We start from the raw sequence: 18,477 nt of genomic DNA, 5'->3' as shown, positions 1-18,477 counted from the left end.
CTTTTCGTATTTTATGTGAGATGTGTTACGATTTTCCATTAAAGCACTGTCTGAAACTGTCCACAGCTGCCTACGCCGGCATAATAAACTGGATGAGAAGGTCAAGTGATTCCGCCCAGGCCCGAGGGATCTCGAGGTGCATCCGGTATAGTGAACTGATAATGCACGACATCAGAATCTGCTACGTGAACCAGTCCTGGATCTGGAATGATTTCGTCCAACCGGTGAAACTCTACCTCAAAGAAGTTGTGTAAGTTCTCTTTAGTTAAGCTAAAATAATTATATACAGTCTCCTCTTAAACAGCGGACAGTCATAATGTACGTTCTGTTGGGATCAGCTAAGAAAGTGAACTTGCTACTCTGCATTGTTGAGACTCTTGCTGGAATGGCGACTACGTGTACATTCCATTCGCAGCGTCTCCGGCTCTTTCGTAGGTGCCGCAGGCAGTGCTTAATTTCTAAAATGTTGGGTGCTAGAAGGAGCTCTTCAACCGTACAGCCGCCCACCTTTCCTCCACTTCTCCTCCCCCCCCCCCCCCCCCAGCCATAAAAATCACAAGTTTGGATGTCTGAAAACTTCTGATAAAACTTATAATGAGAAATCGCGTCAAGTTGCGGACCGGCAAGATTAAAAGACACTCAGATAAACCTTTCGGCCACAGCCTTCGCCAGTAAAGAGGTAAGAGGGACACACACAAGCAAGCACACCTGGCGTCTTTTTTACGATAAGTAGCCATCTTATCTTTTCGCATATTGTTGATATTCCTACTTGGAATTTCCATTGTTTGATTACAATGAGAAATCATATTATTATAAATTATTGTACTAAATTCGAATTTTTAAAACATAATTTCCTGTAATCGAAACAATAAAACCACAAGATTTGATTTAAACAGGTGGGACAGTGGGTACCACGTGTTTATATTGAATCTTGTGCTTTTGCTCTCTTGATTACAAGAAATTATGTTTTTAGAAATTTATATGCCTTCTGATTCTACACAAACCCTTGGAGACAAGAAAATAACTGAAACATATCGTAAATTACGTAGGAAATGGATGCAAAACAAACATTATGCTTACGACACGTCTGACGTTCACCTTACTCGCCGCTTGGAGCGCTAGTGTCGCTCCATCTGCCAAACGGTAACAATTTTTACAGCAGTGAGTGTCGCAACTGTTATGTTAAACTGTGGTGACACTTTGTTCTGTAGTTCTGTTCGATAAATATCGATATATATCGATAGTCTTCGTGACTATGACGCCATGTTTTCAGATGCTGCCAGCTGCAGCTCACTGGCGCCGACGAAGCAACAGCTTGAACACTGAGCAACAAAATTTGAAGGCTGACTTTTTCTGAAGCCCATGTAGACGTGTAAGTGTGAAATGTGTCCCACAGGGATCTGCAACCTTCTATGTAATGGTGCAAAAGCATTTCGCTCTGTGACATCACTCTCAGGGTCGCCGCTGCTTCAGACACTAAGGTGTCGACAGATGTGAAAAAGAAAAGCCGCATCTCAGAAGTACAAGTGAGGTGTGAGGTAGGTTAATGATTTCACATTGACACCAAACTGGACCAACACCACTGTGTAGATGTTACATGGTGGAAAGGTCGCAGCACTCCCTCATACATTTCACCCCTTCTTTTGACACTTCAGCTGTAGAGATACGAAATGAGATGCCCAGCACTGAAATCACGCGGTTTTCTTAAGGGTGGCCGAGCAAAGCATTCCAGACATACTGCCATTTAGAATCGATACCAAAAGGCTTCGGGAGGTAGGGTGCCAGTGAAACCACCTCTTTCTTTGGGTATAAATTCTTCACAACCTTTTACATCGCTGACACCCTCGTGCATTTCAATTCTTCTCTAATGACATCGTGTGCCAGCAACCCCACTCAACGTGAACTGAACCCTTTGGAGTGCAGTGCAACCGCAATTTTTTGCTCTGGTGCACATGTGGAAGCACCGCAGAGCGTTCAACAGCATTCTACAAAGTTTGAAAGCCATCTGAAGCGGTTTGACTAGCACTTTAAAAATGTGCCAGCACAGAGAACATGTGAAGAAGTTGCGGTCGCCTGCTAGAAGGCACAAAGGTACTGAGGGGTGTGAAGGGATTGGCTGTCACCTGGAACATGGGACTCTCGTCACAGTTTTTCTCTGTACAGGCAGATTTTATGTTTACATCTATACTCTATAGACCACCGTGAGGTGCATGGCAGAGGGTACGTCTCATTGTACAGGTTATTAGGGTTTCTTCTATTTTCCATCCACCTATGGAGCGCGGTAAGAATGAGTGTTTGACTGCCACTGTGAGTGCAGTAATTATTCAGACCTTATCCTCACGATCCCTATGTGAGCAGTAAATGGGGTGTGTACCATATTCCTAGAATAATCATTTAAAGTGGAGTCTTGAAACTTTCTTAATAGACTTTCTTGGGATAGTTTACATCTCCCTTCAAGATTCTTCCAGTTCACTTCCTTCAGTATCTCTGTTACACTCTCCCACAGATTAAACAAGCCTGTGACCATTCTCTGTATATGTGCAATATCCCCTATTAGTCATATCTAGCTTGACACCTTCAATCTTCTAAATTGTAATCAACATGGTTTTCGTACAGGTTACAGCACAGAAATAGCTTTACAGGCCTATACAGAAGAAATTACTAGAAATTACTAGCGATGCCCACTATGAAGAAAATTATGTAGTTGCGGTTGCTGCCAGTTATCATAAGCTAATGAGCTATAGCATACCATAAATATGGCACCAAAATTATGTTATTTCTCTTTGAATGTGAGCCAGAAATCACACAAAAATTGTACCATTTTTCTTCGAATGCTTATTGGTATGCAAATAAAATGGACAAAAACATGTTTTGTAGTGCTCTCTACACAATAACTAGGAACCAGCGTCCAGTGCTGAAATGATGGAGCTGCACTATGGTCAAATCAGAGAAGTGATGCAGCTGTCTGTTTTTTAGTACTTTGCATGCACTCTTGTGGCATCATCCCCCAGGCACTACGAGTGCTATGTTGCTCACAGTACCAGGACCAAACACTAGCAAAAAAATATTCTTGGCCCGAAAACGTGTCGTAAGAATAACGAATGCCCTAGACTCTAGATGTAGCTGTAGAAACCTTTTCCAGAAACATAAAAATTCTTACTTTCACTTCTGAGCACATATTTTCTCTTACGTGTTCCATCAACAGAAATACTGAATTTTATAAAAGAAATAGTGAATACAATGGATATGGTATCAGGAGAAAGAACAGTTTCCACAATGACCTGACTACGCTGCAAAAGGGTGTGCAGTTCTCTGGTGCAAAAGTTTTTAATGCTCTCCCTCCAGGTATTAAAAGCAAATATGATAATAATTTAATAATTCCTCTTTTAGGGGTCATCTGAAGCAATTTCTACTGGAAAGATCATTTTACAGTTTGGAAGAGTTTTTTAGCCACAATGAAAAAACCTGATAGATCTGTGGGCCAGAAATTTTGAATCTAATATACCATAGTGTAAGTTCGAGCAATGATGTAGGTGCCATACTCATGTAATATTCATAGTTATTTTCACTGGCTTTGTATTTGTTTTTCACTTTCTGTGTCTAATGTTTGCTGTAATTGTCATTCTTACCATGTACGTGTAATGCAAACATGGAGTATTATTTTTGTATGATTGACTGATTTAATCCTACCTATGCATAGATTGCTTACTAACACACTCTACATCCATGTGAGTTTATCACAGTTGCATCAATGGTGTAAGAAATACATAAATAAATAAGTAAATATTTTTCTTGAAACTGCTTGTAGCGTATAATGCAAGTGTAATGTATGTGGACTTTTCAAAGAATGGTTGTCGTGATAGCACTGTAGACAAGTAGCGTAAAGATCAGATTTATAATTTGCAGTCCCATGTTCAGTTCCCACTGAGACCAATATTTGCTTCTTTCATTTTATTGTATTCCTTTCAATATGAAACTGTTAATTATAAAATTACAAAGTAATGGCTAAGTTTATATACAAAAAAGTAATATATGTGATTTAGCTATGATTACTACTCTTGTAAGTAAAAGACTTTAGGCTAGATTGTAGTAAAACAAGTGACTATATGAGCAAATTTTGTATGAAAGTGCTTTCTGTAGACAATAAGCTAAAGAGGTTCTTTTTCAGTAGATTTTTGGAGGATAAAGTGAGATTTAAAGAGTTGGCTAAATATACGTCAAATGTGAATCAAGCAATAGAGGGCAAGGCACAAGATTCACTGACATGGCCATCGTAACACTGAAAATTTCAAAATACTTGCAGAATGCTTTGATCAGCTTCTTAATTGTCCAGAGTCAATTGATGAGCTCGAATACTCAATGTAGAAGAAGATTTACCTCCAGCTATCAAAGAAACTGAAGAAGTTTTTAAAAAATAAAAAAGTATTGGAGGAGGCTCTCTTACAGCAGAACTTTTGAAATGCTCTCTACCAAAAATTGAAAAGAAAAAAGATGAGCTAAAATTAATCATTAAGAAAACTTGGAGAAAAGAAAAGATCCCAGGAGAATGGAAGATGGCCTTGATACATCCACATCATAAGAAAGGCAGCAAATAAGATGTCAACAACAAGAGAGGAATACCTTTGTAACCAGCTGCATATAACACGTATTCCAAGATTATACCAAAAGAGAGAGCAGAAACAATACTGGAGAGTTACATAAGTGAATCTCAAGTAGGTTTTAGGAAGCCCAGATCAAGTTCTGAAAGAATTTCTAAACTGAAATCAGTCAGTTGCCACAAATTACTGAGGTCAGAATATTTATTTGAAACTGAATGTAGCGTATTGTGCAAGCATACAGTGTGAGGTATTTTTAAAGTGCTGTTGTCATGACTCACTGTGGACAACTGATGCAAAGCATGATCTGGTAAATCATGCACCTGAGTCTGATTCCTTCAGATAACTTTTTTCCATTTTATTTTATCCCTACTAATTATAAAATTTAAATATATTTAAACAGTTCAATTTATACACATAAAATTAATATATGCAATTTAGTTACAACTGACACCACTGTAAATCAAAAGGCAATATGCTGCCACGTAGCAGCACATTGATATAGTTTTGTGAAAGCGCCAATGCACAGTTGAGGCACTGCGAACCGTAAGGACCTAAATCACACAGTCATTGTGGCCATACAGAAGTAAATATTAGGGAAAGCAGTGATACAACTTTTTGTGGTTGTTCATCTGCACAGTGTGTGACTGCAGCACAAATATAGCTGGTTCATCATAAAATCAACAGATGGCAGGAGCATGCCAACATGCTACAATCTCAGACTTGATGGTGGTGTCTGTTAGATGCTTATAGTTCTCATCACCTCAGTTTGTTTACATCAGCAGTTAGCAGAGTTGCATTGCTTAAGTATATGTTCCAATAAATTAGATTTCATATAAAAAAATTCTTTAGACCACTTTAAAGCAGACAATGTCCCTTGCATTTGGGACATGATGTTCTGTTCCATTCTCCGTGTTCAAAGGCATCCATACCCGAGGGCTGGGGAGGGTCCTGAGAACATGCCTAAATTTGCAAAAATGTCTTATACAGGATATTTCTATGGATGAATTGCCAATCCATTTAAAAAAAATCAATATACAAATTGGCTTGCAGATGTGCAAGAAATTCAAGACAGTTTTGCATACATCTGTTTACAAAAAACAGAATAAATTTACAAGGTTGTGAGTATACAAAACCACTTATGGATCTTGTGCTTTTACATTTGGCAGACTGTGTGTGACTTTTTAACCACATACAGGGAACACCATAATAAAAACGCTACTGCTATGGGTTGCCGTCTCATTGATAAGAAGCACTGTTTAGATACAACTGAAAAATCTCTTAAGGATCTTACACATAGAGACAAAAGGCTAAGGCCTTTGAGATTTATAAGCTTTTTAATGGTAAACACCATGGAATCTAGATGAACAGATCCACTCTGACAGAAAAAGGTTTTGATATTTTCCATGATTTTCCATTATGAGCATGGCTGCACACTTTGGGTCTTGTGTGGTATCAGTGTCTGATTCTGATAAATTCCTTTGTTTCTGGTTAATTTTTATACAGCGCATCTCCCCTGTCCTCGCACTTTCTCCACTCTTCCCACTCCCACTCGCATCTGACCATCCTGATTTAGGTTTTCTGTGATTTCCCTAAATCGCTTCAGGCAGATGCCGGGATGGTTCTGTTGAAAGGGCGCAGCTGACTTCCTTCCTTATCCATCCCTAATCCGATGTGATCGATGATTTTGTTGTTTGGTCCTCTCTCCCAGAATCAACCAACCACCACCCCCCTTCCCTCCCCAGTTTCTGTGATCTGTGTTTTATATTTTATGGTTTGAGATGCATGATTAGACTAAGTGTTTTATACTTTGAGTTTATAATTTTTGTAAAGAATAAGGAGACATTACAATTTTAACAATTTTAACATTTGATGGTACACCAAGTAATATTGGTAAATTGTGGAAAAAATAACTTTTTGTTCTGCAGTGAGCAGAATTGTGTCTGTAGCCTGCTAATGTCGGTTTCCCATAAAGCTAGAAATGCTATATCTACGTCGGAAGGTTTAGATGAAATCCCAATGTGTGTGTTGAAAAAATGCATAAACGGTATCAAAGCTCCACTAATAGAAATCATATATGAATCCTTCAAAATTGGTCGCTTCCCTGACTATCTGAAGCGTGCCAAAATTTTACCAGTTCACAAGAAAGGTGATGTTGAAAATGTTGAGAACTACAGACCAATAGCCCTATTGTCAGGCTTTTCCAAAGTGATAGAAACAATCATGCAAAACAGGCTTTTGAGCTATCGAGTAAATTCAACCTCCTCTGCAATGACCAGCATGGTTTCAGGCCTGGTAGAGATACAGAATCTGCAATAGTACAATTTACAAAACCAGTTTTAGAAGCATTAGATGAGAACAGCTATGTAACTGGCCTTTTACAACACCTGCCTAAGGCATTTGATACAGTTGACCACCAGAAGCTGTCACATAAATTAGAGGCACTAGGAGTAAGGGGAGTGGTTCTCAAATGGTTTCATTCATATCTAGAAAACAGAGTACAGTCAGTAGAGATCACACATGTCTCCAGTGGATCAAAGTACATTGAGAAACATATATCTGATCCACAATATATCAATATTGGGTCCCTCAAGGAAGTGTACTAGGCCCTGTATTATTTCTGGTGTATATAAATGGTTTCCCACAACATATCAGCCATGAAGAGAAGATATTGTTTGCGGATGACAGCAACATAGTAATCATCAGTAAGACACCTACACAAATGTTGGAAAATTCTACTGAAGGTCTGAGGGATGTTCACAAATGGTCTCAGGAAAACAAAGTAACTCTCAACGTAAAGAAAACAAATGCAATATGCTTTAGAATGAACAGAAAACAAGAATCCCTTAAATTTAAAACTAGATAACATCTCCATAGATGATGTACCTACAACAAAATACTTAGCGTTGCACATTGACAGCCAAATGAAGTGGAATGAACATGCTATGAAACTCTTGAAAAAGATATCTGCAACATGTTATGCACTTAGAGTCCTTGTATTCGTATGCAGTAGTGAATGGTTGGTTGGTTGGTCGGTTGGTTTGGGGAAGGAGACCAGACAGCGTGGTCATCGGTCTCATCGGATTAGGGAAGGATGGAGAAGGAAGTCGGCCGTGCCCTTTCAGAGGAACCATCCCGGCATTTGCCTGGACTGATTTAGGGAAATCACGGAAAACCTAAATCAGGATGGCCGGACGCAGGATTGAACCATCGTCCTCCCGAATGCGAATCCAGTGTCTAACCACAGCGCCACCTCGCTCGGTAGTAGTGAATGTTTGAGAACTGTATACTTTAGTTATGGTCATTCAGTAATCAGTTATGGTATTATTTTCTGGGGAAACAGTGCTCAGAACTTACAAACAGTATTTAAAGTGCAAAAGAGGGCAATAAGAATTATAACAAAAAGCAGTAAGCGGCCCCACTGCATAGTGTACATCAAGAAAAATATAGAAAATTATAGCAAAAATAGCAGTTTTCATAACTATAGCACAAGAACAAGTCACTGTCTTCACCTAGACAGGAAGAATAAACATAAGACTCGAAATAGCTTCTTGTATGAAGGTGTAAAACTGTATAATAAACTGCCTAAACTGCCGCAGAAAATAAAAGAAGCAGATAACATGTACCGCTTTAGGAAAAGTCTTTAATTGTTTTTGCAGGAACACTGCTTTTACAGTATACGTGAATTCCTTAGTACAAAATGATTGTAAATAGCTTTTGTTTCACAATATTTTGATAAGGAGCAAAAATGATTGTATGTAACTTATATGTTACAATGTTTAACTAAATGTAACAACAAACTGTATAAATATATGAATGTACGCAACTGACAACATCGATACATTTAAAATGTCCACGGATGGCTAAATAAATAAATAAACATGCAGCAATCGCTCCTGGATAAGAGCAGTACAGTTTGTGCCAAGTGATTTCAGTCTATTGGAGGTCTTTAGCTACCCATTGCTGTGTTTCATAAAATATTTTGTATTTGATTTTTTGTAAATATCTGATGACAGATAAATTGAGACATATGTCATAAGGACAATAAACTCATTCCTTGCCTAATATCAGGCTTTTGCCTTTGACTGAATGCAGACTACTGATTATCATTTTCTTCGTTTCTATTCAGTGTTGTCATTGTGTTTGTGGATCACGTGTATTTATGAATTGGGGCCTGTGAGTTTTCCTGCATTATGGATGTGTTCTGTTTGTTTTGAAGCTGTGTTTAATTTAAGGCCCAGTTTGTGTTCTGTATATATGTCATACCAGTTATTCATAGCTAAATGTATGCATTTCAGTTTCATAATTTTTCTTTAGTGGGGTCCAGTTCATTCCATTTAACATGTGCCTTGCAGCTAGTTCTGCTCGTAGAGTTTGATGGATTTCAGGTCACTGGTGATGCTTTTTAAGAAATAAAGCCAAAACACCTATGGTGTGATGAGACCAGTTTTCTTCCGTTGTATACAGATGGACTGGATGTGTAAATTATCATCTTATATTACAATCAACTTATGATGACAGCTTGAAAGAAATAAGTTTCCTACACTGGCAGTCTATGGTTGATCTGCTGTACAATGAACTAAAATAAAAATTGAACACTACAGGGTGATTCAAAAAGAATACCACAACTTTAGGAATTTAAAACTCTGCAACAACAAAAGGTAGAGCTAAGCACTATCTGTCGGCGAATTAAGGGAGCTATAAAGTTTCATTTAGTTGTACATTTGTTCGCTTGAGGCGCTGTTGATGAGGCATCAGCGTCAGTTGATGCTAAGATGGCGACCGCTCAACAGAAAGCTTTTTGTGTTATTGAGTAAGGCAGAAGTGAATCGACAACAGTTGTTCAGCGTGCATTTCGAACGAAGTATGGTGTTAAACCTCCTGATAGGTGGTGTATTAAACGTTGGTATAAACAGTTTACAGAGAATGGGTGTTTGTGCAAAGGGAAAAGTTCTGGATGGCCGAGAATGAGTGATGAAAATGTAGCACGCATCCAGCAAGCATTTGTTCGCAGCCCAGGAAAATCGACTCACAGAGCTAGCAGAGAGCTGCAAATTCCACAATCAACTGTATGGAGAGTCCTACGAAAAAAGTTAGTTATGAAATTGGTTCAAGCACTGTCTGCAGCTGATAAGATTAAAAGAATCGATTTCTGTGATTTTATCCTTGCTGAAATGGAAACAGATGAATCTTTCGTTTCAAAGATTGTGTTTAGTAATGAAGCACCTTTCCACACTAACGGGAAAGTCAACCATCACAATGTCTGTATATGGGGCACTGAGAATCTGTGGGAAACAACTCAGTATGAACGTGACTCGCCTAAGGTGAACGTTTTCTGTGGCATTTCAGCCAATAAAGTTTTTGGTCCCTTTTTCTTCGAAGGTGCTACTGTAACTGGACTACAGTATCTGGAGATGTTAGAGAATTGGCTGTTCCCTCAGCTCGAACAAGAAGCACAACAATTCATATTTCAGCAGGATGGAGCGCCACCACATTGGCACTTATCTGTCCATAACTACCTGAACGTCAACTACCCGAGGCGATGGATCGGCCGCCAGGCAGCCCGTGACAGAGCACTTCATCACTGGCCTCCAAGAAGCCCTGATCTTACCCCCTGCGATTTTTTCTTATGGGGGTATGTTAAGGATATGGTGTTTCAGCAACCTCTCCCAGCCACCATTGATGATTTGAAATGAGAAATAACAGCAGCTATCCAAACTGTTACGCCTGATATGCTACTGAGAGTGTGGAACGAGTTGGAGTATCGAGTTGATATTGCTCGTGTGTCTGGAGGGGGCCATATTGAACATCTCTGAACTTGTTTTTGAGTGAAAAAAAACCTTTTTAAATACTCTTTGTAATGATGTATAACAGAAGATTATATTATGTTTCTTTCATTAAATACACATTTCTAAAGTTGTGGTATTCTTTTTGAATCACCCTGTATTTAAGTACTGGTAAAAATCATTACATATGTGATAGTTGAAAACATCATATGAGAACAGGGTTTACCACATTACCAGGCTTGAGAGGTGTAACCATAATGCTCAGTTCAATACAAACATTAGCACATAGCCAAGCCATTAACTTCTGTGAGGGAGCACCGAACGGTGAGTAGCTACGCCTCATTGCAAACAAGCCAAAGATAAAGCTTTATATGTGGTCTATGTTATCTAAAATTTTAACATTAATATTAGTAAGGGAAGCAAGGGAACAATACTTCCTATTTATTCCATGGACAAATAAGATTATATACAGATTCACATCTTCCATCTTAAAAATGGGTGATACTATTTTTGTAACATTTTGTTTGCCATTGAATGTACTAATAAATGCAGGTCAAGTCCACACTCATGCTCCTTGACATTTTTTAACACAGTAGTCAAGGGAAGTTCTGGATATAAGTATCAAAACTCTTAACGTAAAAATATAAAATGTATAAACATACAAAAATTATCAAAATGTAAAACTATAAAAAAGATAAAATTGGTGGTTTACACCCACATATGACTTGCACATCTTTTTTACATGTAGTAATCCAACATCCATGACCACATTCATTTCTCCCGTCTCTTAGCAGCTATAACAATGGAACCACTGCATTCAGACAGAAGCCAGGAAATAAAATAATTCAAGTAATGATGAAGGGCTGGAAGCTACGTATTGTAATAAGACACCTCTTATTAGATCTAAAATCTCAAAGATAGGCAGAAAAAGGGGACCTGAGATGATGTATAACCAATCCTTGCAAATATTGACTAACAAATGGTAGGTAACATAAGATAGCACATGTCCACTGACACTTCAGATATAAAAGAGATGGGCCATAGAAACATAGAGTATATAATTATATTCAGGCATTGCTATCCATCATATGATGAAAGGCTAGGGGTAAATAGTAAATTGAAAGGAGTACAGAAACCTATGGTACATGACGAGGCACAGAAGGCTAGGTTTCTTATTGTAATAACATCACATCATTGTGAAGCAGAAAGGGAATCTAGATTATGCTTTAAAGTAGGCAAAATAACTGGAACAAATGTCAAATGGCAAGCAGTATCTGATGAAAGTTGTGGAAGAACTGTCCATCTTTTAGCTCGGTTGTTCATTAAGTTCATCTGAACAGTGTTTGTAAAAATGGCTCTGAGCACTATGGGACTTAACAGCTGTGGTCATCAGTCCCCTAGAACTTAGAACTACTTAAACCTAACTAACCTAAGGACATCACACACATCCATGCCCGAAGCAGGATTCGAACCTGCGACCGTAGCAGTCGCGCGGTTTCGGACTGTGCGCCTAGAACCACGAGACCACTGCGGCCAGTGTTTGTAAAGGCTGTGGCATAATGGGCAGTAAAATTAAAATGAGAATGTTTGGAAACAAAGTAAGTAAACTGTCTATTACTTCAAAAGTAATTGCCATAACTGTTAATACATTTATCCCAACGAGGGAAAAGATGGTCAGTACCTTCATGGAAAAATGTATGTGTTACCTACAGAACCATGATTGTAACCAGGCATCTAAAGCAAATTGATGGCCAGATGTCTTCTTGTTTCAGGGCCCCAAAAATATGGAAATCACATGCAGAGACATCAGGACTGCATGGAGGATGTGTAAGGGCTTCCCAGCGAAACTTCTGCTGTGTAACTGAAACAGCACACGGGTGAACATTATCCTGCAATGGAATGATGTTGTTTGTCAACATTTTTTAATGTCTGTACTTCATGGGGCACTTCAATTTTTGCAAAGAGGCATCCATAAAAATGAAGGCAGGACTGGACACATCCCTGAAAAGATGCGCATGGTGAAGGAATACAATGTCACAATAATGCTGATTGGTGAGTGTACTGTGTTCAAAGATTTGGAGGTCAGTATGCCCATGCATTATTATGCCTCCCTACACCATACCACATGGACCACCAAAATAATCGGATTCAATGAGATTCTGGGAAACACACAGTGCGCCAAGTAACAGTGTCAAAAATGATCGTTTTAGTAGGAATGAATCTGGCAAACCTCTGAAACAGTGAATACACCCAGCATGTGTGACAGCTATACACATGTCTAATTGCAGTTTGGCATTCAGTGGCAAGGTCATCTCAACTTAATTTGGATCTGAGTATCCGGTGACAATTTTTTTTCATTATACTCTTTGGAGTACATGGATTTGTCAGCATATTTCACTGACTTACACCATATTCTGATAACTTAGCATTGCATTGTTCCAATCATCCTTGATGATCTAGTGTCTTAATAATTGCTTTTTGTATATGATTACTCACCATTTATCACTGTCCTCAATTTGATTACTTGAAATGACAAATGCATTTTTCTACCGTATGCCACCTCTTATGGCAGTATGTCTGTGCTATCATAGTTCTCTTAAATTAAAAGCTGCTACCATGTACAGCAAGAAAATATCACAATCATTATGATGGTTATTCACATTGTAGCTTACCATCTTACCTTTCATTCAATATACCTTCTCTGTCCTTGTCTTAACCTGTAGGTGTAATGAGCTTGTTCCTGTGTTGTGAATGCATAATAAGTGGTATAACTGCTTTGCCAGTTCCCTGATTGATGATTATCATCTCTGGGACATTGAACTATATTAATCAGTTCTTTACCATAATGTGTGGTACCACGTTGGACTGTTGGTTCAGGAGAGTTATCATTTCAGTGTAACATGAGAAATTATCTATGGCAGTCAGAAGCTTTAGTAGCCTCTGACAACTTCTGTAGTGGCATGACTTAAATCAGCACATTGCTCACAAGGCATGCTAGGAATGCCACCCATCCAGTTTCAGGTGTGATTCTCCCTGAATTTAAAGTACTCTCCAGTGTCCCAGATAAAGGAACTGAGGAGACACTTTCATCCCATCTTTTGCCAAATCTGTGAATCATGTGAATGAAGAGGAAGAATGATGTGTGAATATCGTTCCCACTCACTTTTATTTTTCTGTGTCCTCAGATGCTTCAAACTGAGAAAATATAATAACTTTTCCTTATGTAGTTCAATACTTTGATGTTAACCACATGATATGACAAAAATCTGCTATGTTTTTATGAAGATTCCAAAGAAACCTACAATGACATTTTCCATGCAATAAAGAACACTACAGAATCTAATGGCTTTCATCTGAGTTATGTAAGTGCATATGATCACAATACTCAAGTGAAATATGGCAAAAATAAATCAGTTTTTGTGTGACTGAAGAACAAAAATCCATCCATTTTGAGAACTAACTGCAACTGCCATGCCATAAATAATATTGTAAAACATGGTCTGAAAACATTTCATAATAATGTAGAGGCAATATCTACAGTGAACTTGTTTTCTCTGCACCCATTGTCTAGTCACTGAGAGAATTATCATAGTTCATGGAGGTAGAATTTAAGGAATTATTACAACATGTCCGTCCAAGATGGCCCATGCTGCTTCATGCAATTGACAGACTTGTATACTGTTGGCATACCAAAGAGACTCATTTCAAAGGTCGACAAAGACTGGTCAAAATTTATTTGGCAGTTTATGACATTAAATGGGGAGCATGATACCAAAGAAACTGAACATTCAATGCCTCGATGCTATCTACATTTTCTGCAACATATTTTGCTTCTGTTTGATACTGCCATTAGAAAACTGGAAACATGTCAGTTACTTCTGTTGAGTTGGACAGAATAATAAGGAACCATAAGAGCAAGCTTGAGAGCAAGAAATGAGATAAATTCTTAGGAAAGAATGTTCATGAAAGTCCAGTAGAAATACCAAAATCACAGAGGATGAGTTCTTAAAATGATACGCAATGTCTTGTCATGTAGCCTTTATTATTTGTCCCAAAACTATGACTTTTCTGAGAGCAATGTGTTCAGTCTGTTTACGAGATTTTTGCTTAAAGAACAAAAAGATTTTTGTCTACAAAGGCAGTATGTTCTAAATGTTACTAACGTACTGAATCTCAACCTGGATTACAATGAGTTATACAAAGAAAACTGTGATTTGCGTGATGCATACACTGAATTTGATAAAACCAAGCAGAAGACCAGATTTAGGTACATTTCTTTAAGCAACAGACCACAATATTGACATCTCATATCTCCAATTACTTAGGCGTATATCATACATACTGGTATTTTCAATTCCTACTGATAACTGATGTGCTCAAAGAATCTTCAGTACAAAGAACTAGCTGTCAGAAGAAGGAAACCAGATGTCTATTATCTTAGTGAAAAGAGGACTTCAAATAAAAGTGGACTTTTCTGAATGTTCCGATCAATTCTTGAATTTTCTGAAACAGTGAAGAACTACTGAAAGTAGTAACACAAAATATGCATTCAAAAATACAAAACAATGATTGCGCTACAGTTGGACATTTCCTTAAAGACTTCTTATCTCCCTTATTCATATGAACTTTGAACTGAACTTAAGATATTGCCTGTAAATGTTAATTCATAAATTTATTTCATGTTTAAATGTCAAATCCATATGTTACCTATGAGAATCAAAAGCAGAAGACTTTCTTTTTTGTTTTTGTGTTAAAATAATATTAAAACTAAAATCTGATATGTTTAAAAATTGCAAGTACAACAAATTGATTATATTACTTATGATATTTGTAGTACACTATTAACGTTTTCTTCATTCTGTATAACTGAGAAGTTGTCCAGCCCTCTGTTTCCTGAAAGATGGCATCCCTATGGGACACAAAAATTGAATATGGATCAAGCATTAAAATGGAAAGAAGGTGTACTGAACTGTAAAAAGAAAGCTAAATAGAAACAGTGAATGGTCCAAGTTTAACTAGTGCAACGTTGAGCGAAATGAAACAGCCACATTGTCATGGTTTAGTGTGCCAGCACAGTAACTCAGCATATTTGGTCAGAGAGGTGGTAGTCTCTGTAATAAAAAAACTGAGTGAAGGGATCAACTTCAGCAGATGTCATGTAACTGCTATGACCAAATACAATGGAAAAAAAAAGAAAAAGAAAAAGAAAAAAAAGTGGTCACCTTGTTGGACTGAAGTAGATGACCTGGGTTCAAAACTCCCTTGTTTCATTTACTTTTATATATTTATTTTTTCGCAACATTGTGAGCAGTCCGTCTAGTCACTGTAATGTTTGTTCTCTTTCTTAATCTTGAGTCAAAAGTTACAAAATGGAATGCAAAAACTTCAAAAATGCCAAATACAAATGTTTTGACAAAGCACAGAGAAACTGTGTGATTGTGAAACTGTTGCATTCATTTGTTACATTTTATGTTACAACTACTATGTTTTCATCATTTCCTTGGAAGTGGTCACATTCATATTCATACAAACACCTAAATCAGGCTAGGAGGCATATCACACTCACTCACTAGGCGTACAAATTATGTATGTTGATAAGAGATTATTGTCATATGACACATGTACTGCCACTAATGCTGTGTATGACACACCAGATGTGTTTTCTAGCAGAGGATTCAGTTGATTTGTCACCTTGTCATCAAACATTTGCAGTTCCCATTCAAAAACCACTTCCTTTCGGCTACTAATAGAGTAGCTGTGCAAAATCAACTTTCATTATAAGTCCCTTCCTTTCACCTCACTATTGCAAATGGATATTTCATGATGACAGAGACACAAATCGAATAAGCAAACAGTGGAGAAAAAGGGGAAAAAATTGCTACAATGGACATTTGAACACGTCTCACCTGCTTTGTAGCCTAATACCAACATCATGTAACTGCGACACCATGTATGTTCTCAGTTTCTCTATGTTGCACTTCTTGTGCTTGGACCATTCACTGTTTCTATTATGCTTCTTTTTCATAGTCTGATACACCTTCATCCTGTTTTCATGCTTGATCTGTGTTCAGTTTCTGATGGGCTGTCCACTGGGCCCCCTTACCACTAAATCTGAGGGCAGATGCAATGGGGAGTTTCCCTTGTAAGTACAAATTAGGGTGTTAGAACCATGACCAGACAGGATCTGCATAGTGTTGCATGGTGACGTGGCTCTGAGCACAAGTGGGCTGACTCAGTGCCACTGCCATCCTATATTGTGTCGGCAGAGGGCACTTGTAGTCCAGAGCTGCTGGGGTGTGGCTCAGTGGGCGTACTCCATTGGGTCTGCCAGATCCCACGTGACCACTATCAGCACTGGATGGAAACTTGCTATTCTGTTACAAACTCCACGGTGGCCACGGGACGGAATTTGTATGTTATACAACAGAAACATAGACTTCTACACAAAGCCCAAGTCTTGTTGCCTTATACGGTAACCCATCATGACTTGCAAAATGTGATTTCATTGCAAATGACTTGCACTCTCCATCACAAGCTGATGCTTTCTGACACTTCACAAGGCTACAACCTAATGTCCATAGTAAACCATTTTTCCTGCTAAGCTCATCTGCATCACCATGTTCCTTATCAAGTTCGTGAATTACTTTGAAGTCAGAGTAACTCAGTTTTAATGCCTGCCATGTAAGTCTAGTTGATGGATCCTTCAATCCCAACAACAATTTTATTTCTATATAATCTGGTAGCATCTTAAGTTTTTCACTATAAATTAACATCACTTTTCCAGTTGTAGAACAATCTGTATATGATTGTACAGCTGCCATGATGCATAAGTGAATCAATATTTCTTACCCTGCAGTTTATAACTTAAAACACATTCTACATACTATTGCTAGCAATGAAGGATGAAATGAATTTCTTTTTGTAATCTGGGAAGATCAACAGGAGACTAATTTTTAATAATTCCTTTAATTTTCTTAATGAAGTTTCACACTCTGACTTCTGCTGGAACTTTATACCTTTCTTTAACAAGTGTGTGAGTTGTCATGCTATTTCTGCAAATCCTTTTACGAACTTCCTTTACTATTTTTGAGCCCCAAACATGACTGTAATTCATTATTCATCTTTCTTGTTGGTAAAATTAGCACAACATGCTATAATTTCAGATCTGTTCTTACTACATCGCCCCCAATTACATGTTCCAAATAATTCAGTTCTTTCAGTGCAAACTGGCACTTTTCTATGCTAAGCAGCAGTATTTTCTGAATACAGTCTTTTAAAACCTCCTCTCAACCATTGCACATGTTCCTTCACATACTTTTCCAAACAAAATAACACAATCAAGATACACCATACTCAAAACTCTATCCAGCAAACTCTGAAACATGGCTGGTGCTTTTTTCAAACCAAACGACATTCAATGATATTAGTAATGACTCCAAGGAACTGTAAGTGCTGTTTTTGGTCAGTCATATGGTACTATTTCCACAATAGTTTTCCTGAGATGGAACTATGTTCCACCACATTCTACAACATATTATTTAAACTCAACTTTAGTATGATGCTTATGCAGGAAATTTAATGATAGGATCACACTGTACCCTTCACCTATATGAACAAAACTTTCATGCTCCCCAGAATGAATTTACTCCAATGTGAAAACGTAAAATTGCTGGACATAGAGACTGCACATCATTATACTCCATTCCATGTAATCTATAATGAGGAGGGTTTAATTGCGTCTTACGCAAGAGGTCCACACTCACCACAGACATGAGCACCTGTGTCTAGCCAAAGCTTACATACCCTGTCACCTACTACTCCACTCAAGCAAAAGTCCACTTCTTCACAAGCTTCTGTAGCTTTCAAAGTTAATGAGAACACCATTTGAAGACTTGTGGCTCCTTTTGTAGTTTTAAAGTTCATTATTTAAATTCTGCCCTTTTATTTTATGCCCCTTACTTCTGCTGTCTTGCTCCCAGTGTTCCACACCCACATTTTCTACACTGTGGTCGGTGATAATCTGATCATGCACAGTGATAGCACTTCACATCAGTAAAGAAGACATTTATTTTATCATGGACCCCTGTTATTGCATT

Source organism: Schistocerca piceifrons, chromosome 9 (genome assembly GCF_021461385.2).
Source record: "Schistocerca piceifrons isolate TAMUIC-IGC-003096 chromosome 9, iqSchPice1.1, whole genome shotgun sequence".
NCBI classification, from domain to species: Eukaryota; Metazoa; Arthropoda; class Insecta; order Orthoptera; family Acrididae; genus Schistocerca; species Schistocerca piceifrons.
Note: the sequence above shows the minus strand (reverse complement) of the source record.